Source organism: Melospiza melodia (genome assembly GCF_035770615.1).
Source record: "Melospiza melodia melodia isolate bMelMel2 chromosome 7 unlocalized genomic scaffold, bMelMel2.pri SUPER_7_unloc_1, whole genome shotgun sequence".
NCBI lineage: Eukaryota > Metazoa > Chordata > Aves > Passeriformes > Passerellidae > Melospiza > Melospiza melodia.
The window spans coordinates 2,154,039-2,180,417 of record NW_026948497.1 but is presented as its reverse complement, the minus strand read 5'-3'; the positions used below and the strand labels follow the sequence as shown (position 1 = coordinate 2,180,417).

At 53.0% G+C, this 26,379-nt stretch overlaps 1 pseudogene; it reads left to right on the top strand.

The window, feature by feature from the left end:
• LOC134432680 (zinc finger protein 850-like) overlaps positions 1-26,379 on the top strand; it is a 589,027-nt pseudogene that overhangs the window by 103,921 nt on the left and 458,727 nt on the right.

Below are 26,379 nucleotides of genomic sequence, written 5' to 3'. Positions count from 1 at the left end.
TTATTGCAAAGGGCCTGGGTGCAGGGCCCTGCTTGGAGCTGCCAGGCACAGCTCGGAGCAGGCCTGACAGAAGAGAGGGGTGGAGAGGGTGAGAGGGTAAGAGAGAAAAAGGAGAAGAGTGTATGAGAGTAAGGTTCCTGTTACAATACAATCTATCTTCTTCTGTGTTGAATATTCTATTTCTCACTAACCCATCTAGTACAAGATAGAAATCGTATAGCATTTACATACAGCCTGTAAAAGTCATTACATTATCATAATGTGTTACATTTTAAACCCTAAAAATTCCTTTTTGGACTCCCTCTGCCATGCTGTAGGGTCTGCTGTGACCCTTGGATCTGTCTGCAAGCAGAGAGAATTGTTTCATCAAAAGGGGATTACCTTGAGTCAGGCCACACCATTGTTTTCCAGTTGTTCACTAACTAAGGTATTTCAGAGCTTGCTTTCATTTCGATCTTCCTTATACTTTCTATATCCTCAAAATCTTCTGCCAGACAATCATATTTATAAGGTTTTCCTGTTTCATCTTCCCCAACACACACTGAGTTTGAAGGTCCCTCTGCCCAAGTCCATCTCTAAAAGTCACCGGCCACGTGGGCTCCACAAAAACCTCCCAAACACCAAGATTCAGCCCTGAAAAAGCCTCCCAGGAGTTCCCCGTCCCTGGTCCCTCCCCTCTGCTTTTCAGGGGTTCCCCATGTCCCAGCTGCTGGGGTTACCCTAGGATTGGGGGTCCCCCTTGTGCCCGGTGCCCACACTGCCCAGGCTGCTGGCAGTTCCAGCAATGCCAAAAGCTCCCCCCGCTTCGCTCTCCCTATTTCAGGATGGCGGGGCTTTTTGGGCTCCCAGGCTCCCTTCTCCCCTCATTCTCTGCCCTGGACTGCAGCGGCTCCAGGGAGTCCCCCCTGCCCCTCTCCAGGCTCTTGAGGCTCCCGCCAATGACGGTGCTCCCCCCTCTCTGGGCTCCCCACTTTGGGCTCCTGGGGGACACAGGGCTCTGCTCCTCCAGGCTGCCTCTGCCGGCAGCCGCCACCGCCACTCCCGATGTCCCCCCAAGGGGCCTTTTCCGCTCAGCCTTGGACCCCTTCATTCTCCAAACATCCCCCAAAAACCCAACCCAGGGATCCCCCGGGATATCCGGGCCAAGCTCCCCCTCTCTGCTCACCGGCGCGATGGGGGGGCGATGATCCCACAGGTGGGGGCTGTGAATTCAGGCAGGGATCGACAGCGTGGTTTCCTCAGCTCAGCCTCGATCTGCCTTTATCCCTCCTCTTCCTCCCGCTCCTCCCCTTCCACCCCCCTCATCCTCCTCCTCTGTCTTATCTCCACATCCTTCCCCTCTTCCATCCCTCCTCTTCCATCCCTCCCCCTGCTCCTCCCCATAACACCACCTCTTCTTCCCCCTTCATCCCTGCCCTTCCCTGCCTCCTCCTCCTCCCCCAGCAGCAGCCACACCATCGCTGCCCCGTTCCCGCAGCCCTCGCAGCCCGCGGCAGGAGCGGGGATGGAGCCAGGACAGGTCGGGATGGGCAGTGTGGGGCTCTCGGCTGCTCCCAGCCACTGCGGGTGGGGGAAACCTGGCCCGGGCCAGAGGAGAGGCAAACTGGGCAAACTGGGGGCTGCACATCCAAACTGGGCCTTGCTGGGGACCCTGCCTGGGCACTGCCAGCCCTTGGGGCTCCTCTCGGCACATCTGCCAGGCTGAACGCACACAGGGCTGGGGGATCCCAGCAGTGGCAGCATTGCCAGGGACTGGGCTGGACAGGGATCATACTGGGAGTGACTGGGAGTGCACTGGGCTTGTACAGATATCATACTGGGATTGTACTGGGAGTGACTGGGACTGTTCTGGGTTTGTACTGACATCATACTGGGATCATACAGGGAATGAGTGGGGCTGTACTGGGCTTGTACAGATATCATACTGGGATTGTACTGGGACTGTACTGGGATTGTACTGATATCATACTGAGATCGTACTGGGTTGATACTGACAGGCTATTGTTTTTAATGGTTAATCCTGTGTTAACGGGTGTCCTTTTTCAGGCTCGGGTGTCCATTTTCAGGCTCGTGCTGCCCAGAAACAGGTACCCAGACATCTGTAACTCTTTGTATTTCTTGTCTCATATTGTCCTAATTCGATTTCTCCAAATTGTTATTACTCTAATTGAATTACAAATTTTTATAACCATTTTATTACTATTAAACATTTAAAATTTTTAAAGCAAGTGATTGGCATTTTTCACAATTTTGGTAGCAGAGGATGGTTACTAACACCTCGCTGCCGGTGCTTGAGGAGAGTCAGAGTGGGGAAGGCGCGCCCTGCCCCATTAGCAGCCTCGCTCTGTCTCCCCGAACCTCGCTCTCTTACTCTCGTACCCTCTCATCCTCTCTACCCCTCTCTTATCTCGGGCCTGCTCCGAGCTGTGCCTGACAGCTCCCAGCAGGGCCCTGCACCCAGGCCCTTTGCAATAAAGAGCAAGTTCTACGACCTGGCTGCAGAGATCTCTCGTCTCCGTCCGTCCTGAACGTCCTACCCCCCGACACTCTGACACCCAAGAGCATCTGGGGTTGGACAACACAGCTGGGTTGAGGGATATCCAAGAGCACGGGGACTGGCCAGAAACACCTAAACTTGTAATAGGTGATGTGAAAGTAAAAGGTACCTTATTGTTGTCTTGTTGTGTGTGAGAGTGAGTCACACACAAAATCAGCCTCAGCTTCCCGGGTGGGTGGGAAGGGGGGGGCTGTGGAAAGAGGAGTGTGTGCCCCACAAATAAGCCATTGTTCTCCTGGGCGTGTGGGGGGGCTGTGGCATAAGGTACAGGTGACCTGCAAAGGGGCCATTTTCTCCAGGGCGTGTGAGGGGGCCGTGGCTAAAGAGTGTGAGTGACACACAAATCAGCCTCACAGATTAAAGGCACCGGAAGCTGCAGAGTCAGGGCCCTCCCAGGAGGCCCGGAGATACTGAGACCCAGAGGCCAACCCCAAGGTGAGGGGGGGCCACAGGGACCCGCGATTCTCTGTCAACAGGGATCCACTCTGTGTCCTGAGGGTGGGAAAGAATGTGTGGAAGTGAGTGAGAAATAAAAGTGAGTGAATGTAAATGAATGAAAGTATAGGTAATGTAGATTGTGTATTTTAAGCTTCACTCTATTTCCTTCAAGGGAGATGTATAGTATTGAAAGTAGTGTGAGAAAAAGATTTTTTATTTTCATGAGTGTAGTTGAAAGAAAAGTGGTATTTAGGTTGTTAGTGAATGTGAAAAACAGAGGCAGAAGATGAATAGATAAGATCTTGAAAAATGAGACAGAAAACCAGTAAGTTGGACACAGGGGGAAAAAAATGAAAAAAAAATAGTCCTGTGGGAGTTATGTTAGCTAACAGAGATAAAACTCCTTGCAAAAGGAGAAAATACAGGGTATGCAGTAGTCGGTGGCAAAAACATGCAAACTATGGAAAAAGGGAAATTAACCTCAAATTAGTAAGCTCAAACTTGCGAAATATATACTTTAAAAAGAGCACTAGAATATTTAAGACAAAATAAAGGAACTATATATATTGATTCAAGGTATGCCTTTAGAGTAGTACATACCTTTAAAAAATTTGGAAAGGGAAAAGATTACTTAATTCAAGAAGAAAAGCATTAGTACATGAGGAACTTATTTTAGAGGTTTTAGAAGCATTACAATTACCTAAAAGAGATAGCTATAGTACATATAATGGAACTCCAAAAGGGAAAGACCCCAGAAAGAGGAGGAAATAATTTGGCAGATCACAGAGCTAAGGATGCAGCAGAAAATGGAGTTGAAAGAGTTATGTTAATATTAACTCCAAATGAGGAAAAACCAGAAATTTCAAAGTTTAGGAAAGCCGAGAAAAAAGACTTAAACAAGACAGGAAGTGAAAAAGATAAATCAGGGAAATGAAAACTTCATGATCGAAGACAATTACTTAATAAAATGTGCTTCTAAGAAAATATTAGAAGACAGGCATCAGAAAACCCACTGGGGAACTCAAGCTTTGTGTGATCATTTTTTTAGGAACTATGGGTGCATTGGGATTTTTGGATTTGCAAACAAGTAACTGAAAGATGCTTAATTTGTCAAAGGATAAATAAAAAGATGAAGAGAAAAAAAAATTAGGAGGTTGCGAGTTAGCTAGTAGAGCACTTCAAAGTATCAAAGCAGAAGTTTAGATTTGCTAGGCTCTGGATTTATTTGTAAAAAAACCCATTTAATCTAGAAGAAAAAGAATATGCCATATGTTACACAGGAGATTTTAGAAGAATAAAAATCTTTAAAGTATCAGAAACACCCGGGAAAAAAAACGAGAAAAGAAAAGAAAAGAAAAGAAAAGAAAAGAAAAGAAAAGAAAAGAAAAGAAAAGAAAAGAAAAGAAAAGAAAAGAAAAGAAAAGAAAAGAAAAGAAAAGAAAAGAAAAGAAAAGAAAAGAAAAGAAAAGAAAAGAAAAGGTGGAAATGAAAGGGAGGGGAACAAGAGGAAAAATCATAAAGAGTGGGATCCTCTGCAGGTCTTGCCCCCTCCGTTCGCAGCCCAGGCGCCTGTCCCCGGTCCCAGCTCGCTGCCCGCCTCAGCTCCGCCTGCCCCGGTTTCCATCCCAGGTGCGGCCTCACTGCCCAGGGCAGCTCCACCTGCCCCGGCGCTGTCGCTCAATTTGTGTGACCTGCTCCCACTGCCTGGCCCGCGGCCGCTCTGCCGGCCATGCTGGGGAAGATGGGGGTTGCTCTGTCCTGCTGCCTGCTCCGAGGTCACTGCACCCACTGCACCCAGGGGGGGCCCCAGCCATCCCATCCCTGGCTGCCCTGCCCGTGCCACCTGCGCTGGGCACCGGCACTGCTGCCGGGCTCTCCCACCTGCCTTTGCTCTGCCGGGAGCTGCCGGATCAGCCGCCATCACCCATGTGGGGGCTACCCACGCTCCGTCACAGGCTCCACGGGAAGATCTCCCTCTGCCAATTCCATCAGCAGACCCTGCCCACACTCCCACCGAGCCTCGGCGGGATATCCTCCCCTGACCCCGTCCTGCTCTGAGTTATGTCTCATTGGTAAGCACAGCTCCGGCTGTTCAGGGAAACTCTCTCTCTCTACAGGAAGCACCTTATTGAAACACTAGGAGCTCAGTTAAAAGGCAGCCCTCTACAAATTCTTTCCCAGAACACGGGAGAAAGGCTAGAGAAGGTAAAAAAGTGAAAGAGTTAGATGAAGGGATTGCTCTATTTCCGTTCAGAGAGGTTCCCATGGGAGGGATGTGCTGCCCCGCCCCACGGGAGCCACCAGCGCCCCTGCCGGCCATGTCCAGAATTGCACCCAAGGGGAAAGCGCCGCAGCCCAAAGGCCAGGACTGGGTCCGGGCTCTGTTTGCTGTCAGTGCCGCAGCTGTTGGTGTTTGCTTCCTTTATTATACACACTAGTAAAGAACTGGTATTCCTACTCCCATATGTTTGCCTGAGAGTCCCTTCGTTTCACTGGTCTAAACATTAAGAGGGAGGGGGTTTGCATTCTGCATTCCAAGAGAGGCTTTTTCTGCCTTCCCGAGCAGACACCTCTCTTGTAAAATGAGACAAGCACCCACAGGCACTGAGGGGGGCTGCAGGAGGGGCACAAGAAGGCCCTGCAGCACTTGGGCACAAAGGCACAGCAGGTGAATGCAACAAGGGAGCCGCAAAAGACCAAGCTGAAGGCACAGGCCAGGGCACAGTTCCTACAGCCCCTGAGGGATCAACCCCAGGGCCCAAGGGGGCCCCAGCACCCAGGGCACGGCTCGGCCACAAGCTCCTGGCAGAGGCATTGCCCTCCTCGGCAGGGGAGAGCCCACCCAAACAGCCCCTGGCAAGGAACCAGGGCTCCAGCTGCAGGGCACAAGGACACTGCAAGCACAGACAGCAGCACCCTCAGCACCAGCAAGTCCACCCCTTGATGCACATGGATTGGCAGGGCTGTCACAGCTCCCATCACACCAGGGACCCTCCACACTGGAGCCCTTGAGAACATTCAGGGTGGGTCTGCATTGAGAGGAAGCATTTCCTGATGGACACAGGGGCCTCTCAATCCACTTCGAATCTTAGACCTAAGGGTGGGCAAAATGCTAATAATATGTTTCCTTTGTGAGGGGATAAGTGGGAAAGATGTATGGTTTTATTCAATCACTGTTAGTAGATCCAGGAGATGGGTTTGAAATGCGTGAATTTTTATTTGCTCCTAATTGTACCATGATTTACTGGGAAGGGATTTGATTGCTAAACTCATAACACAAATTAATATTATAAAAAGGGATACAGAGGCCGGTCCTGTTGTACCTCTGTGTCAAATGTCTGACCAGGCCTATCTGAAGTGAACCCGGAAATGTGGGCAGCCCCAGGAAAATAGGGAAAATTAGATATGGAGTCTCTCCAAAGCACTCTGAAGCAACCAGGACAACTGGTGTCTAAAAGCAACACCCTGTTCCAGGGGAGGGAAGGAAGGGGAATCAGACACAGCGCAGGTCAGCACCCCATGCTCAGCTCAACCCGCGCAGCTGTGGGTCCTTGTGAGAGCCTGGCACTGAAATGCCCTGAGCAGGAAGGATTCAGTATCTTCTGCTGACACCATGGCACCTAACAGGGGGGCAAAAGCAATTCTCACTGCTTCAGCAACCACTGGAGCAGATATCAAGGCACATTCTCCCACAGGAAGCTGGGCTGGCACAGAGACTGCCCTGGCACTTTGCTGCTGCCAACACCCAGCCAGGACATCGGCTCCTGCCTAAGGAGTGCAAAGCAGCACCACTGGTGGCCAAGGGGCCCATGCCAAGTGTCCCTGAGGCCAGAAACAGCCGCCAGCACAGCTCAACATGGGGGGACCCCTCAGCCTGGCCTCAAGGGCTCTGAAGCCCCGGAGATTTGCACTTCCCGCCCGCAGCAGGAGGATGGGAGGCCGTCCCTGAGCCTGCCCTGAAGGCAACGCAGCAGCAGCCAGGGCTCCACAGCGGGCCAAGCCCCTGCGCCTGCCCACAGATCCTCGCCTGGAATCCTCTGCAATCCTGGCCACCCTCCTCTGCCATCTCCAGCCACTGGGGCCAAGCCTTGCTGCCACTGCTGCAGCTTCAGCGCTGGCTGGGCCTGCACTGCCACAGCTGCTGGGGAACACCACGGCACAGTTCCACTCCGGGGCTCACTGACAGCGACACTCTGGGCTGCCTGCCATTGCACTGATGCAAAATGTACCGAGTTTGGTTCTTCTAAATCTTATTTCTCTGCTCAGGCTTGGTTTGTCTTTGCCTTGGGGAAATGAATTTTAAAGGTTTTATTTAAGAGGTGTTACACCACTCAAAGGAGATGAGTTTAACATCTGAACAGACTGGGAATAGCCCAAAAGACACCCACAGAGATAACGACCAGCAACAAAACATCAACGTTGCCCAGCAGCAGGAAGAGAAGCTTCATTCCATGATGCCTCCAGAGGAGCTTAAGAAATGCAAATGAACACTGCCCAGCAAAGTCTGGACAATGCACCTGGGTCTCTTGCCCTGGGCAGGAATTGGGCTGATTCCCTCTGCCCCTCACCCCAAGCTTGCACTGATGGAATTTGCACAGCTCAAGGCAGAGCCCAGGGGGAGGATATCTGACCCTGCAACACAAACGGGTGAAGCTGCGAAGGGAAACAGCAAATGGAGAATGTTGGGAAAACTTCACTATAAACAAATGGGGGGAATCATCCCTCTGCCCACTCCAACATGTGCTGTCACTGTCTGTGTTATATAGGGTATCTTGCAGCACTGGGGATTATTTTGCTACCTAAAATTCAGGGAAATCAATTGGGAATCCAAGGATTTGATGACAGAATTAGAGAAAAGCAGTGAATTGATGCAGCCCTGGCTGGAGAGAGCGGCCAAAAATGGAAAAAGATGAACGGCCAGCAGAACAAATCCTACAACACCATGGACCAGCCCCTGGGAACCCAAACCAATTCATATCAGGAGCCACCGAGCCCATTTCTCATTTCAATAGCATCATTAGATTACAAGCTGCCCTCGCAATAACCAACCAGACAGCTCCAGCTCCTGACCTTCCTGCTGGGCAATCCACTGAAATGAGGAACAGAACACTTAACCATGGGATGGGATCAGATCATCTGTTAGCAGAAAAAGGAGGAGGATTGTGGAAAACTAAATGACACAAACTGCTGTTGGCAAATAGATGACAAAGGAAAAGTGATGAAACAGATAGCAAAGCGAACAAGAAAGCAGCTCATGTACCAGTCCAAACGTGGAAAGGACGGGAATGGGACACGGTTTTGTGGCTCCCTGGCAGACCATGGGTTAAACGAATGCTGTTTCTCCTCTGATGTGCTACAGCAACTCTCATCTTTTTACCGTGCTCCACACCATGAAACTGCAGCTCATTCAGCAGCTGAGCGAGGGGCCAAGGATTTGGAGGTAAGGAAGTAACGGGTGTAACTATCACCTTCCATAAATGTTACTAATTAACATGGACTCCTGCTCCCAAAAGTCCCGCTAAATTCCTGAACTTCCAGAAGAACAAAGACTTACCAGAGCCGTGAATATCGGCTGTTATACAAAAGTGGGGGTGCACAATAATGAGGACATGCAGTTGGCGGATCGGGAGGTCTGAACTTTCCAAGTACCTCAGCCAGTGGGCAAAGGGAGAGGGAGATGAGGCCGGGAAAATGAGGATAAAAAGGAGGCTGCGAACTACAACTATGGCAGAGACCGCACGGCAAATGCCCCTCGACTTCTCCCTCTGCTCAGCAATAAGGTCACTTTTACAGGACTCCTCTGTCTCCTCTGCGCACAGAAACCTCCGGCCACGGCAATTTCCCCGCACAGCCCCGGGCACGGGGCAGCCCCCTCTGTCCCAGCCACAGCAACCGGGCCGAGCCAGCGCTGCTCCGGCAGCGGCTCCTGCCGAGGCAGCGGCCGCAAGGAGACCGCGGGCAGCCGCTCCCGCAGCGCCCTCACGCCAGCGGCAACACGCGCCGGACACGGCACAACGAACCCGCCTGAGCCCCCTGCCACCCCCGAGGCCCGCAGCCAGCCCCGAGCCCCCGCACAACCCAGCGCGGCTCCCACCTGCGCTGCGGCCTCCTCCGAGCTCCGCCGCCGCCTCACCGCGCTCCGGCCGCTGCCGCCGCTCACGGGACTGCACACACGCTCCGACAATGGCGCCGCTGCCCAGCCACGGCCGCCCTCAGCCCGCCACCGGGGCCCTGCTCCGCCCCGCTCCCACCAATCAGCGCGCCACAACCACGACTGACGGCACCATCGTCCAATCCCAGCCAGGGGCGGGCTCTGCACACGGCACAGCCCCGCCCCGCCCTCTCAGGGTCCCCCGGGCTGCGTGAGGGCAGAGCCGGAGCTGAGGAACAGGCCTGGAACGAGCCCGGGCCCGAGGGGATTGAGCTGAAAACACAAACAAACTTCTCCGCACCTCCCGCCACGGCTTTCCCGGCACTGCGGCTCCGGTGGCTCCGGCTCAGCGGGAAGTCCCGGAGCATCACTTCTCCTACCCCTAATTAGGAGCATCATTGCATCGCTTTGATTTCCCCCAGAAAGGGAAAACCGCCCCAAACCCCTGTGGATGAGTGGGAGATGGGAGAGTTTTCTGACAGAAAACTCCTAAAACTCAGAGTAGAATAATAAGAAGTAAGTGAAGATCCTTAATTCCAGATTTTCGCCCACGCCTCCCTCCTCCCAGCTGCACCTCCTACCCCGGCAGTGCCGCAGACAGGGAATGGGGCCGGGCTCAGTTCATGCCCCGGGGCTTCTCCCTCTGCTCAGGGACAGGAGTCGTTCCCCTGCTGCACCCTGGGCTCTCTCCCACCGGAGACTTCTCCAGGAACTTCTCCAAGCTGAGTCCATCCCACGGGGCACAGCCCCCTCCAAGTGCTGCAGCGTGGGTCACTGTGCCCCGGGGTCAGTCCTGCCAGGACAGGCTGCTCCGGCAGGGCCCTCTGGCCGCGGGGTCACAGCCTCCTCTCAGGCATCGCCGTGCTCAGCGTGGCTGCTACGGGGGCTGCAGGGGGATCTCTGCTTCCCCTTTGGATCTGCAGGGGGATCTCTGCATCCGGCACCACTGTTTTTGCAGGCACGAGGAACAGGCTGAGCTCTGCCTGAAGCTCTTCTCACATTGCCCACGCCTTTCCCAGCACAGAGAAGCTTTTACCCTTTTACCTCCTCACAGCTCCCAGGGCTGGGTTTTCAGCCCCTCCTCGTGTGGGATCTCTGGGCCTTTTCTTCCCTGTTGGATTCCTGTACCATGGAGCCGTTCCAAATGGCCTCTTCCACGAGGTTCTGTGGCAGGGATTTGTTCTCCCTGGTCTCTGTCCGCAGCTCAGCGCCTGGGGGAAGGACAAGGAGAGGAAGAGACAGGGAGAAGGGAAAAGGAAAAGGGAGGAGGAAAGGAAGGAACAAGAAGGAACAAGGGAGAAGGAGATGGGACCGGAACATGGATGGATGTAGGACAGAATGAGGAGAAGAAGGAGGGTGGACAAGGAGAAGATGGGATTTGCCTCCATGCCAGAGGGAAGGGGAAGGAGATGCCCCCAGTCCATGCCTGGCAGGATGGCGTTGGTAGTGAGGCTGTCCTGCAGCGATGCTGGGCTGGGAGATGGAGCAGCAGAGAGGGGAAAGGGGCAGTGATTCCTCCTGCCCTGCCTGGCTGTCCCAGCCTGGAGCGTCCTGGTGCTGCCAAGGCCCTTGCAGCGTCTGGCACTCCGGAGCCCGAAGCTCATGGCTGCTTTATAAAGCTGACAAAGTCGGCAGGACGGGTCTGGGTATGATCTCAGCAAAGTGGGTTTATTGGTACAGGAACAGGGCACAGAGTTGAACAGGGCCCAGGGACAAAGACAGGGTACAAGCTGAGGGCACAGGGGGCTTTTGTATGGGATAGTGAGGGTGGAGCTGAGGGTCAGGGTCCAATGGATATGGGGGAAAATGGGGCAAAGGATGGGTTAAGGGTCGGGTCAGCTAATAGGGAAACAGGGGCAGAGGAATGCAGTAAATTTGGGCCAATGGAGGGACAGAGAGGGAGAACATTCTAGAGACGAACCATAGATGGGTAACAGGGGTTGAACTAGGGTAATTAGGCCAACGGGCCAATGGGGTAACATAACTTTCCATAAATCAGCATGTGCCTGCAAAGATCTGTAGGAGAAGCAAGCTTCTCACCATAACCTTGAAATCTATTCTTCTTCTTGAGGACCAGTCCTCCACGGGTGGGAGATTGATACTCCCATGGGCCTCCACACCAGTGCATCTTCCTTTTCCTCACAGCCTCCTTCTCCTCTATCCAGACAAAGTTTAGGATTGGCAAATCCTGGCTTTGGGGGAGGAACAAGGGGTGAGCACCTTGGGTTTTGTGAGAAAGGAGCCTCACTCTTTAGAATTTTTGAAAGATTAATAAAGAATAATAAGGGACAAATCAGTAACAGCGCTGGGTGCTCAGCGATGGCCAGAGGCACACCAGTTAACCACAGCAACTCTTCTTGTCTAGTTTTTTTCCATTGTATTGTTCAAATACATATTCATAATGGTTATACACATTCAAACATTTCTTTGAACACGTTTACATGCTCCAGGAATTCTTTAGGTTGGTTTGACCCCCAACTCGCCTTTTTAGAGCAGGTGCAGGAATCGTGGATTGCTGTTTTGAGGGTTGTGTGTCACTCCCTCACAAGGGCCGCACTTCTGTGGTTTCAGCAGGTGACAGTTATTGACAGTGGAAGGGTCAGTGGCAGGGCTCCTCATCACATCCCTTCCTTAAATGTTATCTGACCATGCAGATGGTTTTAGCTATTTCCACAAGTACTTTAAATGAGCATCAGCTATTTCACAACCATCTCTGAGTTATTATTGTCAGTTATTTACAAAAATAAAAGCAGTCGTTATTATTTTACAACTACAGCTACTTCTGCAAAAGTTTACATTATAATGGACAACATCTGGCATCCACTTTAATATTTTGCAAAAGCCAAAACTCTAATGTATGTTTTTCACACTGTCCACAAACTAAAATATCATCCATAAATGATGTTCTGAGGATATGAGCTACACAGGGGCCAGGGCATTGGCCACAAAAAGCTGACAAATTATACAACAGCAAAGGCAGTTAAAAGTGATTACAAACTGCACTCTATCAAAATTGTTGTGATTAAGAACAGTTTGGAGAAGTCAATACATAATAGCAAAAGCCAACACTACCTAGTTATTTATAAAAGACCCAGGGGAGGTTTATCCCATGCATGGAGCACTTGGGCCTTCCCCGGGCCCCTTCTGCCCTCGTGCAGAGCCGGTGGCATTTTCCAGCACACCCAGTTTGTAACCAAGAGCCGGGTGCAGGCGAGAAGGCTCCAAGCGCCTCCTTCCAGGCTGACTCTGCAGGGGCCGAGGCTGCTCTGGGCTCTGCCAGGGCTCTGCTGGGGCTCAGCTCTGGGCCAGCCTGGGCCCGCTCTCCCCTCACATTGCTCCGGGCAGCTGAGGCACAGCGGGAGGAGGAAGGGACATGGCAGGGCAGTTGAGGGTTAAGAGAGTTTTTATTCAAACAACTGCCATAACAAACAGGCAATCCTAACTACCCTAACCAACTAGTAGTGCTAACTACCATAATTAACTAGTTTTCCTAACTACTGGAACTGAAAGCTGTCCTCAAGGGCTTCATCTCCTCCGCTGCTCCCTCAGTTGCTTTGCTGCAGTGATCAGAGTGGTCAGGCTGGAGAGAGGCTGGGCTGATGATAAAAATGGGCGCTTCCCAAAGGATACAAAGGAAAGAAATGAACTGTTACTTTCCAGAGTCAAGTTCCTCACAGGCTCTGTTGCAACAGGACAAAAGGAAATGGTTTGAAACTCAGGAGAGGGAAGCAGGCTCAGATTAGATCTAAGGAAGAATTTTTTTAACCAGGAGAGTGGGGAAACACTGACAGAAGGTACCCAGAGATGTGGGAGGTGCCTCCTCCCTGGAAACATCCAAGCTCAGGTCAGGCAGGGCTCTGGGCCCCCTGAGCTGCTTGAAGATGTCCCTGCTCGCTGTGGGGCACCAGGCCCAGATGAGCTCCAAAGGAGCCTGCCAAGCCACAGCAGGCGAGGATTCTGCTTGCCCTGCGTGTGGAACGCAGCCAGACTGGAGACTGTCGGAGGGGGCCCCACAAGAAAACCCCTCCCTGGCGCTGCTGCTTCCCCTGCAGCCCCTGGCCCTCAGCTGCAGCAGCTCCTGGGCAGCCCAGCGCCGCTCCTCATCCGGCTCCAGGCTGCACTTGAGGCAGTCCCGCAGCAGAGCCGACAGGCGCCGGGGCTTCTGCAGCTGCGGGGTCCCGTTCTGCCGGATCAGAGCGCGAGCCTGCAGGGAAAGCAAACTCAGCGCTCTGCCAGCTCCCTTCACACCCACACGGGCTCACATCCTACCCGGGCCTCAGCCCCAACTCCAGGGGCACTTTCCTCCCTGCCACAGATGCTGCTCAGAGCTCATTTTGCTATGCCAACCAAAACACCCAAACCCTGGGGCTGCCGCAGCCACGGCAACATCCAAATGATCTCGCCTTGAGAGCCAGTTTCATTGGCTGCCTTTGTTAGTAGGAACCTCTATCAGAAATAGCACATTTTGTTTCTCCAAATGTGGACACTAGCTTTACAGGCCATTTTCCAGAGTCAGTGTGGTCTGCCTGTGTTATTTCAGAGGATTCTTACATCAAGTGCATCTCTGCAGTGCCACTGACACTCAAGTAAATGCATTCCTGATGCCCCATCCCAGACACTGCCAGGCAAGAAACAGGAGGTTTGTGTTGCTGAAAGCTCAGGCTTGGTGACACAGAGAAAGTAGCTTGGACTTGGAAAGAAATATGTTAGACTTTGGGAATGTTGAACAATCTCCATTTTTTCAACAAGTTTCCCAGTGAGAAGAATCAGGGGGGAAATCATATCACAAAACTCTTTTAGAAACTGCTGCAGAAATCTTGTTGGGTTTGGAGGCGGGTTGTGGGGTTGGTGTGGGGTTTTCTTGCAAGGTAACATTAGACTTGATACACTTGCTTCACATTTTCAGGTCATCCTCACAGCCAGATGAGCTGCAACAACATAAAGCCTAAAGCAAATTGTTGCTGGAGATTGCAGAATCTTCATCTGTGGTGAGGCACGAGTCCTCTGGGCATTCCCTTCCCATGTGCAGAAACCTCCACTGCTGCTCCCAGTGCAGGGTCCCCCTGTGCTCACAGGCCTCTGCAGCCACTGCAGAATTTGCCTCTTACCATGGCCGCTGTTTCCCTGAAGTAAGGAGGTTCTCCTTCCACCATCCCAATGGTCACAATGCCAAAGGCCCAGATGTCCACCTTGGGGCCATAAGGAGATCTGGTCACAACTTCTGGGGCCATCCAGTGAGCAGTGCCCACCATGGAGCTGCGCTGGTCCTGCTCAGGGCTGAGCTGAGCGCAGAGGCCAAAATCAGCTGAGGACAGAAACAAACCCTGTCAAAGGCAGCTGGAATGAGGAAACCAAGCACCAAGACTCCCCATTCTCAGTCTGAGAGTGCAGTAGTGAAGTCAGCTGGAAAAGCCCTCAGGGCTGTAGCCAAGGAAAGATGGAACTGGCTTCAAGAAACCATTGAGGAAGGTGTGGGGGATGTGAGAGAGAAGAGGGGAAGGAGGCGGGAGGAGGAGCAGGGGGGGGGATGGGGGATGGGGACGGGGAGGGATTGAACCGGGGGAAGAGAAGGGGGAGATGAGGAGAGGAGCAGAAACAAGAAAAGTAGCGGGGATCCCCCGGCCTTCATCGAGGTGTACACGGGGGTGCCAGGAAGATGTGGAACCCCCAGCCAGGTGTGTTCCCAACACGGGGGCTCTGACCCTGGGGGTCACCCGGGATTATCCAGCACGGATCCTCCCACGGGGGATGGAGATGGAGCGGCGCACGGAGCTCGTCCCGCACCGGGCACTGCGGGATCCGCGGGCAGCGACCCCTCCCCCCGGGCCCAGCCCCCACCCTTTGTCCCCCTCCCTTTGCCCAAATCCCATCGCCCCCCCCCCCAAACCCCTCCCCATCGCCCCCCAATAAACGGCCCCGGGGCCAACTGGGAAGATTTACTGGGAGCACTGGGAGCAGGCACTGGGCGGGGGCAGAGCGCCAGCGGGGCTGGGGGGACACGGGACTCCCCCAAAATCAGCGGAGCGGGGACGGAGCGGGGGGTCCCGGCCGGGCCCGAGCCCACGGGGAGGGGCTGCGGCCGCCGGCGGCTCAGGAGCTCTGTGGGCAGAGAAAAGGGGGTGACACCGGGCTGGGGGCCCCGGCGGGAGCGCACACGCTCCGCCACGGCGAGGACGCCACCCCCGGCACCCGCCCTGACCTTCTTGCGCAGGGAGAAGCCGAGCCCCAGCGCCAGGAAGACGAAGCCCAAGACGAAGCCCCCGATGCCCGTCAGCATCTTGCTGCGGGCGGCGTCCGGCGGCATCTCTGGGGGGTCCGCAGGGCTCAGCACCCCCAAAACCTCGCACCGACACCCCGAGCCCCTCCCAGCGCCCTCTCTGTGGCCCCCAGCCCAGCCAGGACCCCCTGAAACCTCCCCCCAGTCCCTTTTTGTCCTGGCCAGGAGCCACCAAAACCCCTCCCGTCCCTCTCAGCATCCCACAGCCCCCTCCCAGTTGCCCCCCAGCGCCGCAGGACACCCAAAGCCTCTCGCAGTCCCTTGGCAGCCCCAGCAGGACTCAGCCAGAGCCCTCCCAGGCTGTGCCCAGCACCACCGAGCTCATGGCGAGCCCCGCTTTGCCATCGCCGATCGCCTTCCAGCCCCTCGGGGCTCACTGCGATCCCTCCCAGTCACACCCAGTACCCCCAAACTCCCTCCCAGTCACACCCAGCACCCCCAAACTCCCTCCCAGTGCTCACCAGGACCCCCCAAACCCATCCCACCCTGCCCAGCATCCCTCAACCCCTTCCCAGGCCTTGCCGAGCCCCCAGCCCCTCTCCCACTTCCAGCCCGGCTCTCTCCAGCTCCCTCCCAGTGGCTCCCAGCACAGCCCAGTGCCTCTGCCAACGCCCCGAGGGGTTCCCCCGTACCCCAGTGCCGCCTCAGGGGCTGCTCCAGGCTGACGTGCTCCACCTGGCAGCTGTAGCTGAGCCCGCGCCGGGGCGGCGTTTCCAGCAGCACCAGCAGCTGGTAGGTCCAGTCCCCGTTGGGGACCACGTCGGTGGCCACCACGTGCTCCGAGAGCTCCTGCTGGCCCTGGAACCACCTCACCTGGATGGCAGCAGGGTAGAAATCCATCACGGAGCAGAGCAGGCGGCCAGGGCTGGGCTGGGAGCTCGAGGAGGGCACCAGCGAGATGGACACGCTGCGGGGCACTGGGAGAGAGGGTGGAGGTCTGGGAGTGAAGTGGGAATGAACTGGGAAAAGAATGGAAATGGACTGGGAGGGACTGGGGAGGAATTGGAGACGGGCTTGGAGGGACCCCGGTGGCGCTGGGCGGAACTGGGAATGAGGTGCCCGGCACTGGGAAGGTGAGTGCAGAGCGGGGCACTCGGCACTGCAGGTCTGCCTGGCAACAGATGAGTCATCAAAGGGTCGCGTTCTGATTTTATGAGAAGCGTCAGCTTTACGCGTGGCTGAAATGGACGCGCGGGGGGCACTGAGAGGGCATGGGATGGACTGGGGGAGCCATGGTGGTCAGTGGCAGGGACAGGAGGCCCCGGGGGTGTTCACAAGGAGGGCTGAGGGTTCTGGGCTGATTCCCAGCGAGGTTTTGAGGGGCTCCAGGGTCATTGGCCGGGCAGGGCCGGAGGGGACACGCTCTGCCCCGCGCTCACCTCGGCGCTCGGCGCTGAACGGGCGAACACCCTCGTAGTTGTACGGACAGACCATGTCCACCACAGACCGTGCTTACGCCAGTGTGGCCGGGTTGCTGTTCCAGTCACTGGCCCACCCTTCCCCATAGAGGGTGAACCCCACGTAGTGCCTCACGTCGCTGACGAACATCACGAACTGCTCCCGGTTGTAGATGTACCTCTGCACGAACCTCATCTTCTGCGTGCTGTTAATGAAGTGACACTGTGACTTCAGAACTGGAACACCCCTGTGAGAGCAGGACACAGCTCAGGGTGTGCCCACCCAGCACCCCCCAGCAGCACCCCCAGAGCTCCGGGGGCCACACCGGATCCCCACTCTGCCCCTCCTGTGCCCCACGGCCGCTATGGGACCCTCCTGCCCACGCTGCCTATTCCTCTTTGCCACCTTTCCCCCATTTCCCCTTCCACATCCTCTCCCCTCCCACCTCCGGCCACTCCCCAAATCACTTTTGGGGTCCATTTCCCCATTCTGACAAAAATCCCCCAATCCCCAGCACCCTCCCACCCAATTTTGGGGGCCCCTCTCCCCTTTTCCCCCTTCTCCCCCCTGTCCCAGCGCTTCCCACCCCCCGCTCACCTGAGAGCTCCCCGCCCGCAGCCGGGGGGGCTCCCAGCACCACCAGTGCCACCAGCAGGGCCCCAGCTGCCGCCCCTCGCCCCATGGCCGGGGCCGGGCAGGGAGCAGCAGCCCCAAAGCAGCCGCGCTGCGCTGGGAGCGCCAATCCGGAGCAGGGCGGGCTCGGCAGCACCGCGGCTCCTGCCAAGTGGCTCCTGCAATCTGCCATCAGGAACTTGGCCTAATGAGTTTTGTGTGAAAGGAGCAATGGTGGCGTTGGTGTTCGGGTGCCTGTGGTGCTGAGTGCCCGGCCGTCTGCTGGGGTTCTGAAATCCAGGTCGCCCCTGCCCCGTCCCTCACTTCCCCCACTGCCCACCGGTGACTCCCTGCAGCAGCACGTGGGATCCTGAACGTGGCTCTGGGAGACACACAGACATTGCTGAGGGGCAAAGATGGGGGGGCTGGACAGCTGGAGAGCTGACCCTGAGGGTTGGGGTGCACAGGACACAGGGTACCAGGGAGGGTTAGGGCACAGGTGCCACCCTCATGGTGGGACAGCCCCAGAGCCCTCCCAGCAGCTGCAGGCAGTTACCCCGATTGGAAGGCAGAGATGAGGTTTGGAGGCCAGAGTTACAGGTAGGAGTTGAACAGCCTTTTAGGGGTTTTATTAGGTTTTTTTTCAGGATTTTTAAAGGATATTTTAGGGGGCTTTTTGCAGGAGATTTTTAGGAATTCTCTGGGAATGTTTAGGAACATTTAGAGCTTTTTCAGGACTTTTAAAAGAACTTTTTAGGGCGTTTTAAGGGCTGTCTTACTACTAATTGGAATTGTTAGGGGTGTTTTGGGATATTTTGGGGTTTTTTTTTTAGGACTACTTAAAAGGTTTTAGGGCTTTTTGAAGAGTATTGAGGGTATATGGAGAACTTTTTTAAGGACTAGGTTATTTCTAGGGTTTTGGGGGGAATTTTATAGGCTTTTTTAGGGTCTTACAGGGAATTTTCAAGATTTTAGGGGTATTCTCAGAGGTCTTTAAAAATATCTAATTAGGCCCCAAACGTTCTTTGGGGATTTTTAGAGGTGTTTTAGGGGCTTTTTAAAAGTAGGGTGTTTTTAGTGTATTCTGAGGCTATTTTTTTTTTTTTGTGGGGTGTTTAGGACACTTTGAAAACTATGCCTTTTTTTTAGGGAATTGAGAGGGTTTTTTAGGGTCTTTTCAGGGCATGACAGAGGCTGAGGGGCAGCTTGAGGGGTACTGTGGGGGCTGGAGGGTGGCAGAGGCTGAGAGCTGAGGGAGGAGCAGGGAGAGGGGACAGTGGGTGACACACAGAGATGCTGAGGGTGGCAGGGGCAGCTGGAGGGTGACACTGAGAAGCTGGGGGCTGAGGGGCAAAGAGAGGGATTAAGGGTGACACACAGGAGCTGAGGGGCAGCTGAGAGGGACCTTGAGGGGCACAGGGGGGGGCTTGAGGGTGACAGACAGAGCCTGAGGGTTGAGGGAGGGTTTGAGGGGTCAAGGGAGAAGGCTTGAGGGCTGCACAGTGCACTGGAGATCAGGGCTACAGGGAACAGCTTAGGAGGCAAGTTAGGGTACAGGCGCACCAGCCCTCAGCCCAGCCCTAAGCTCAGCCTAAGCAGCCCCCCTAACAACAGCACAGCCTTTTCCTCAACAGCAGCACAACACAGCAACCCTGACAGCAAGACCAGAGCGGAACCCATCCGGTGGGACAGGACAGCAACCCTCACACCAGGACAATGACAGAACTCTCAGAGGAAAAGATCCACAGCAAAAAGGTATGCAAGGCATCTGAGGGTTAGAGAGATAGGTGGGGTGTCACAGACATCTTTTCATAAAAATCCTTTCTTTAGGATTTTTCTCCCTTCTGAGAAGCTGTGGCCTCAGCAAAAAAGTGTAAACAATGGTTATCTGTCGCTGTGGAATGCAACAGGTGCATCCATGATTGGTCTCCTGTGGATGTTTGGATTTATTGACCACTCACGGCAGAGCTGCTCTTGCTTTCTGCCGGGACACAGACCTTTGTTATTCATTATTTTCTATTCTTAGCTTAGCTAGCCTTCTGAGAACTTTTCCTTCTATTATTTGTAGTATAGTAATTATGTAATATATATCATAAAATAATAAATCAAGCCTTCTGAACATGAGGTCAACATTCTCGTCTCTCTTTACACCCTGAAGACCCTTGTGACCCCTGTGACAATTGGTGAACCCCGAGTGAGTGAGGAGGACAAAACCATCAATTGGTGATCCCTCATCTGAAGAGTAAATTACTTGGAGAGACCCCCAGAGGAACAATTGCTGCACTGGGTAAACCCCGAATGTGTGGCATTGATGGTTGCTTCACAAATGACCACAGAAATGGATTCTAGCCAGGAGCTGAAGAACTGAAGATCCTGATTTGGAGTTCACAGCAAGGCTGACCACAAAGAGAACCTTCTGAAAAGCCTCCAGGAAGATGTTCGGAAAGCACAGTAGCGCAATGGAGCTGGCCAGAGCATGCTGGACTCTTTCAAAAGGTACTGTTGGCTTTTCCCTTCCTGAAAATGCGGCCCTTCGTAGTTTGTGGCTGCTGACGTGGAGGGCTTCCCCCATAGAGGAGGAGGTTCGGTTCTCCCCTTCAGAGGACAAGCTTATTGCCCTCTGTCAAAAATGGAGTGAAGAGGATGGACTTTGCCTGTTGGAGACAGATTTCTGTGAGTTTTTTCGATGGGCAAAGCTTTTTGGGTTCTTTACGAATGTGCTCTGTGCACTTGATGCTTTCGTATGGGAGTGCATGGACTCCATTTTCCAATTCGTTTTGGACCGCGGGTTTGGATACCCCCAGATTTATCCAGCATTTAGGATGTTCTTTCCAGTTTTGAACCAGAGAGCAGCTGTTTTTCCCTGGATTGCCAACTGCAACTGGCTCGTCCCATTTCCCGATTCCAGCGGGAGAAGATCCTTGGGATCCTTTGGAGGGGGATGATCTGTTGCTTCCCAGCCCCCCTGCATCCTGGCAGTGGGGGAGAAGTTTCGCCAGGAGCCGAAGATTTTTTTACTGCGTCTTCGGAGCATGGTCAGATGCAGCCATCCCTTTCCCCCCCTTCTCTCTCTCCGGGGGGATGGGAGTGGGCTGCACCGCCCCTTACAGCCCTGGCCGGCCTACTGGGCCCTGCCCCGCTCAGAGATGGGGGCAGCACCGGTCTCCGAGGTCCCACCTGCCAGGCCTGCAGGGCCTCCTCCTGGACCCACCCCACGGCCGCCTTCCCGGGTGGTCCTGCTCGTGGCTTCACCAGCTTCCCCGCCTGCGCCTGAGAGCTCAGAAACACCGCTCCCTGCGGCTGCGTCGCTGTTGGTAGGAGACACCCAAGGCGACAACCGCGACTCGGCACCGCCCCCCGGCTGTCCTGCTGCGTCCACCAGCCCCCTCTCCAGCCCCGCCACCTAAAACCGAGCCAGTGCCTGTTCAGGATGATGCTGAAGACGGCGCCGAACCCATGGGACCCTCAGAGCAGACCGCAGCTGCTCCTGCATCCAGTGTGGCTTCCCCCCGAGTTTTTCGGGCTGTCCCGGGGCTGCCCCTGCGGGGGAAGCTGGGACAGGGGAAGAGGGCGCCAGCCTCCCTTTCCGTGGAGGAGGCATGGCCCGACAGCTGGCTGTGGGTTCAGCCCGTTTGCCTGCGTTCAAAATCAGCATTCTTGGCGGGTTGGGGAGTGTTTGGTCGGTTGCTTTCCCTTGGGGGGTGCAAATCTCTCTGCTGCCCCTCTCGCGCCCCAGCGGCGAGGGGCAGGTGGGTGCCGAGAGTTCTGCCTTTGGTCCCCAGCCCAGAGGGGGTGGTGCCGTGAGGCAGATGGGAGACACACCTGTTGCATTTGCATTGCAGAGGGCACAGCGGGAAGCGATCATGGCTTGTTTGCTGTGGAGAAAAAACATTCCTAGACACGAGATGAGGGTTCTTGGGGCTTCTTCTATTTCCCTGCTGCTGGCATGCCTTGGTGATTTTGGGGAAAAGAAGCGTTTGGTCACCATTCTATTGGCAGCGTGGGGCCAGGCTGTGGGAAGGCAGAGCCCGCCTGCCATGTTGGGCCTGGGCTGTTGGGCTCGGGTCCCTGGGCCAGGGCCACCTCCCGGCCTCCTGATGGGTTTGGTGGTTTTGCTTCTCCCTATCGGTCCTGGCCCGCCTTTCTGTGGGCCAGATCTGGGGTTCCTGATCCCTCCACATGGGCCAGGGCTCCCCAGGGGCTTTCTTTGGCTGCTCTGCTGCTGCTGCTCTTTTTGATCACCAAAAGAAAAAAAAAAAAAAAAAAAAAAAAAAGAGTTGAAATAGCTGGCAGCAGCTCTGAAGCATTGAAGGGCCAAAAATTAGCTTCAGCCCAAAGTTATTCAATAAAGGGCTGTGGCAGGACATTCCAGAAGTTGTCTCAAATTGTTTGAAATTGTTTGATGACTGTCAATGGCTTTTGATAACTATTGATGGACTTTTCTGCAGCAAGCCTGTTTCAGGACCAAAAAGGACTTTCAGAGATGGCAAAGAGGAACATCTTCAGTCCATGGACTTTTTCCTGAAACTCAGCTGTTTGGGCTTGACCTTTCTTTGCATTGTTTTTGCATTTTCTTATATTGTAAAATTGTTTTGGTGATTTGATAGAATTGTATGTTCTACAGGTGAAGAAATTCCCTGTTCATTCCACACCAGCACTTGAGTGAAGTTTTGATTGGCAACAGATAACCACAATAATTTTCTCTGCTGTGCAGAGAAAATTACAAACACTTTTTCTTTTAATAAACTAAATTATAAAGCTGACATGTCACAGACATCTTTTCATTAAAATCCTTTCGTTAGGATTTTTCCTGCTGAAGCTGAGAAGCTTCAGCAACAAATGTAAACAATGGTTATCTGCTGCTGTGGAATGCAACAGGTGGATCCGTGATTGGTCTCTGGTGGATGTTTGGATTTACTGACCACTCATGGCAGAGCTGTTCTTGCTTTCTGCCGGGACACAGCTCCTTTGTTATTCATTCCTTTTCTATTCTTAGCTTAGCTAGCCTTCTGAGAACTCTCTTTCTATTCTTTTTAGTATAGTCATAATGTAATATATATCATAAAATAATAAATCAAGCCTTCTGAACATGAGGTCAACATTCTCGCCTCTCTCTTCATCCTGCAACCCTTGTGACCACTGTCACACACCAATTCTCCCATACAAGCACTGAGCAAAGAAGCTGGGTTCCCAATGTTAGTTACCGCAATTTCTACATCATCCTGTTCCCCCATTATGGATTGGTATTTCAGGAATCTCTGTGGGGAGAGCCAATGTCCCTCCTTTACTTCCAGCACTGCAGACACTGTGTGGGACACCAGCACTGTCATCTTCGGGCCCAGGGTGAACTTGTGTGCTTTCTGGATGTTCAATGCCACTGCCACAACAGCTCTGGGGCATCCTGGCCACCCCTTAGCCGCTGCATCCAGCTGCTTAGAGAGGTAGGCTGTTACAATACTACACGAAATGAACGACACTCACACCCTCAGATGTCCAAGGCAAAAAATGCACATATTTTTCTGGACCTCGATATTTATAAAATTCCAAAAGCATCCATGGATTGGAAGATGAAATTGCCACCTCTCCAACCACACTGGTCAAACCAACAGTCCATCAATTTTCTCCTCCTCCAGAAAGGACTGCAAAACAATCATTATTTACATGAAAAGTGTGTAAGAAACTCCATTACAAAAATGTAAACATCAGAAGGCTTAGAAGAACCTTCAAAGAACAGGGTGACATCTCACCCTTTTTCCATTAAAAAAAAAAAAAGAAAGAAATATGAACAATGTTAAAAGGAAAAATAAACAATGTTCAGTGTCCACTCATGGAGGAATCATCGGAGTGATCACTCACACTATCTGTATCTGAGTCATCACTCGATGATTCATCCACTTGATGACTTTCAGTTGGCCACGGTTTCCATTTTGCCTGTGTGCTGGATTCTGTCTCTGCAGTCGCAGGTCAGGACGAACACACTTCAAAGGTACCCAGCGTACCCCAGTATCTGTGGATACACAAGCATACCCACGCCCCGAAGTGATAAGGTCATAGAGACCTTCCCACTGTTTGGTGACTAAATTCCACATCTGAACCTTCACTTGAGGCTGACGTGTCTCATCCAGAGCCTACAACGAAAGGTGATGATTCAAAATGACAGGATTTTTTGAGTTCTGTGGCACAGTAAGATGATTGATGGTGTACAAGCTTTTGCCAACTGACTGTGTGGGGTTTTACCCTACATTCCCCATTTTTGTTTCTGAAGAACCCGCTTCAGAGTACCACAAGCATCTTCTACAATAGCCTGACCAGTCGGAGCATGAGGGATACCAAACCTGTGTGACACACCCCACAACTGCAGGAACTGCCACGTCTTCTGTGATGCATAAGCAGGATCATTGTCTCCTTTCCACAAATCATACAGAGGAGACAGTTGTGTGTTGGTCAGTCCCAAGTACGGACGGAACCAAGTGATGACACCTACCAGTTTCTGGGTCTTCAGCTTCAGTGTCTTCACCAAATGTACAAATTGCACCTCCTGGTGTTGGATTGTCTATTCCAGAATTTTGACCCCCAAATACTTCCAAGGAGGTCGTTGTTGAACCTTTTCTGGAGCCACCTGCAGCCCACAAGAATACAAAGCATTGAGCAACTGAGGCTTAATCCTCAGCAGCTTGTCCTGGATGCAGCCACTAAAATGTCGTCCATGTAATGATACAGACGTGTATCAGAAAACTGCTTGTGAACTCCAGACAAGACACAGGCCACATACCATTGGCATATGGCTGGAGAATTTCACATTCCTTGGCTCAAAACTTTCCACTGATATCACTGTGTGGGCTCAGCATTGTTAATTGCTGGCATCGAGAAGGCAAATTTTGGTCTGTCATCAAGATGCAAAGGAATTACAAAAAACAATCCTTCAGATCCACGATGAGGACTGGCCAGTCTGCAGGAAGCATGGTGGACGACGGCATGCCCGCCTGCAATGTTCCCATGCTTTCCATCATGGCATTGACCTTTCGGAGGCCTTGTAACAACTTCCATTTCCCATATTTTTCTTGATGCAGAAGATAGGAGTGTTCCAGGGACTGGTAGAAGTCCCCAGATGACCCTGGTCCAACTGCTCCTGCACCAGATTTTGAAGGTGTCTTAGGGTGACATTATGATGCTTGTGTCCCCATTCATGTGTTCTGTTAATGCTGGATATCATGTTCTGTGCCTTTAAGACTGGCTCCGAAGAGTGAAAGTTTTGTTTGGGTATTCATATCAGCCTGGCGGGACACAGAGAGACTGCGGGTCTTGATTTTGCTGCTTTTGCTTTTTGCTTCGCTCTCTCTCTCTCTGCTCTCGCTTCTGCTTGCTTTTGCTCCTGCTCATTAACTAGTTTAGCTAAGCAGTCCAAATTCCTTCCTGGACTGTTTGTCCTCTCCTCTTTTTCGACCATCTCAAACCTGCTCCGGACTGGGACCTGAGAACACCGAGAGTTTGCACCTTGTGGCTGCAGCAGCTGCCCCAGCGCCGGAGGGACTGAGAACAGAGCGACCACCCCCGAGAGAGACTTTCTGAATTTGTCACCTTTTTCAGAGCGGTGTCATCCGGTATTGTTCATTCTGTGGCTGGGGGTGCTGTGCCTGTTAAATAAACAGGTTCTTTCCACTTCTCTCTGAGGAATCCTTCCCAAACTGGTTGCGGGGAAGGGCCGTGTGGGTTTGCTTTCTGGAGGGGCCCCCATTGGAGATTCTCTACCAAATTTACCCTAAACCAGGACAAAATTTGGCACCCAATACATGGGGCTCGAGCGAGAGTGGAAAAACCCTGTTTTGAGTGCATTTTGGTTGCCATTACTCTGTGTTTGTATAAAGCAGCTAATAGCCATGCTTTTTGAATTCATAATGTCTGTTGGGGTGAAGGCTTGCATGCATTTCTGGTCCCTAGGGTTTTTGAGATCTTAATACCTCTGTGGACCCTAGGTTTATTTTCTTACCCAGAAATAACTTTAGTATTGTCCCTAATATGTAGTGTTTATAGCAGAGGGGCAGAGACCAGAATAGCTATCCTGCTGGGCTTGGTGGTAATGATTTGTAAAAAGTTTATAAACATGCTGGGGTCTGCTCCAGGTATGAATGGTTCATTGCTATGGTTATGCATCAGTTTGTTAGAGGAGGAGCAGCAGGGGATCAGGCATTTCAGCCTTTGCTTTCCTTCTTCTCCTATGAATCTGTTGCATCACTATTGAAGGATGTTCAGTATCCCCTGAACATTAAAGAGACCATCTTTCTGGTATTCAATCTGGTAACCTTCCTCTATACAGCCTGCTGCTTCTCTAGGATGAGGGCTGAGATTTCTAGATGGGCTGATGAGACCCCTGACTCAGGAGTAGACCCCGGTGTGGAAAATCCCAAGTGGTGTGGGAAATGGGAGGATATGGGCCAAATCCTGAAGGAATTCTCTGACCCTATAGTCTGGGATTTTCCCCATGAGCAAATTCAGAACCCAGCTGAGGTGGGGAAATATCTGAAAGAGAAGTACCAGGATGAGCCTAAAGAGAGGAAGGTCATTGCAGTGAGCTGGGCCCTGGCTTGTGCTCATCGCTCACTGCTAGATCCTGTCGGGCAGCAGACAGAGGCAGGGGGGCAGGGAGATAAATCAGCAGCTATCTCGGTGACTCAGGCTGCAGCCAACAGCCCAGGCTCGAAGCCAGCAGCCAAACCAGATAGTGAGCCTAAGCCAGCAGCTAAACCAGAAAATAAGCCTCAACCAATGGCTGTTGCTGCCAGTACTAGAAGTGGGAAATGCACGGACAAGACCAATCGACCAGTGGATGATGAGGATGATGATGAAGGAGAAGGAACCTCCTGACATAAAATCAGGAATCAATGCCTCCTGACATAAAATCAGGAATCAAAGCAGCAGGTGCAAGATCAGATGCAAATATTGAGTCCT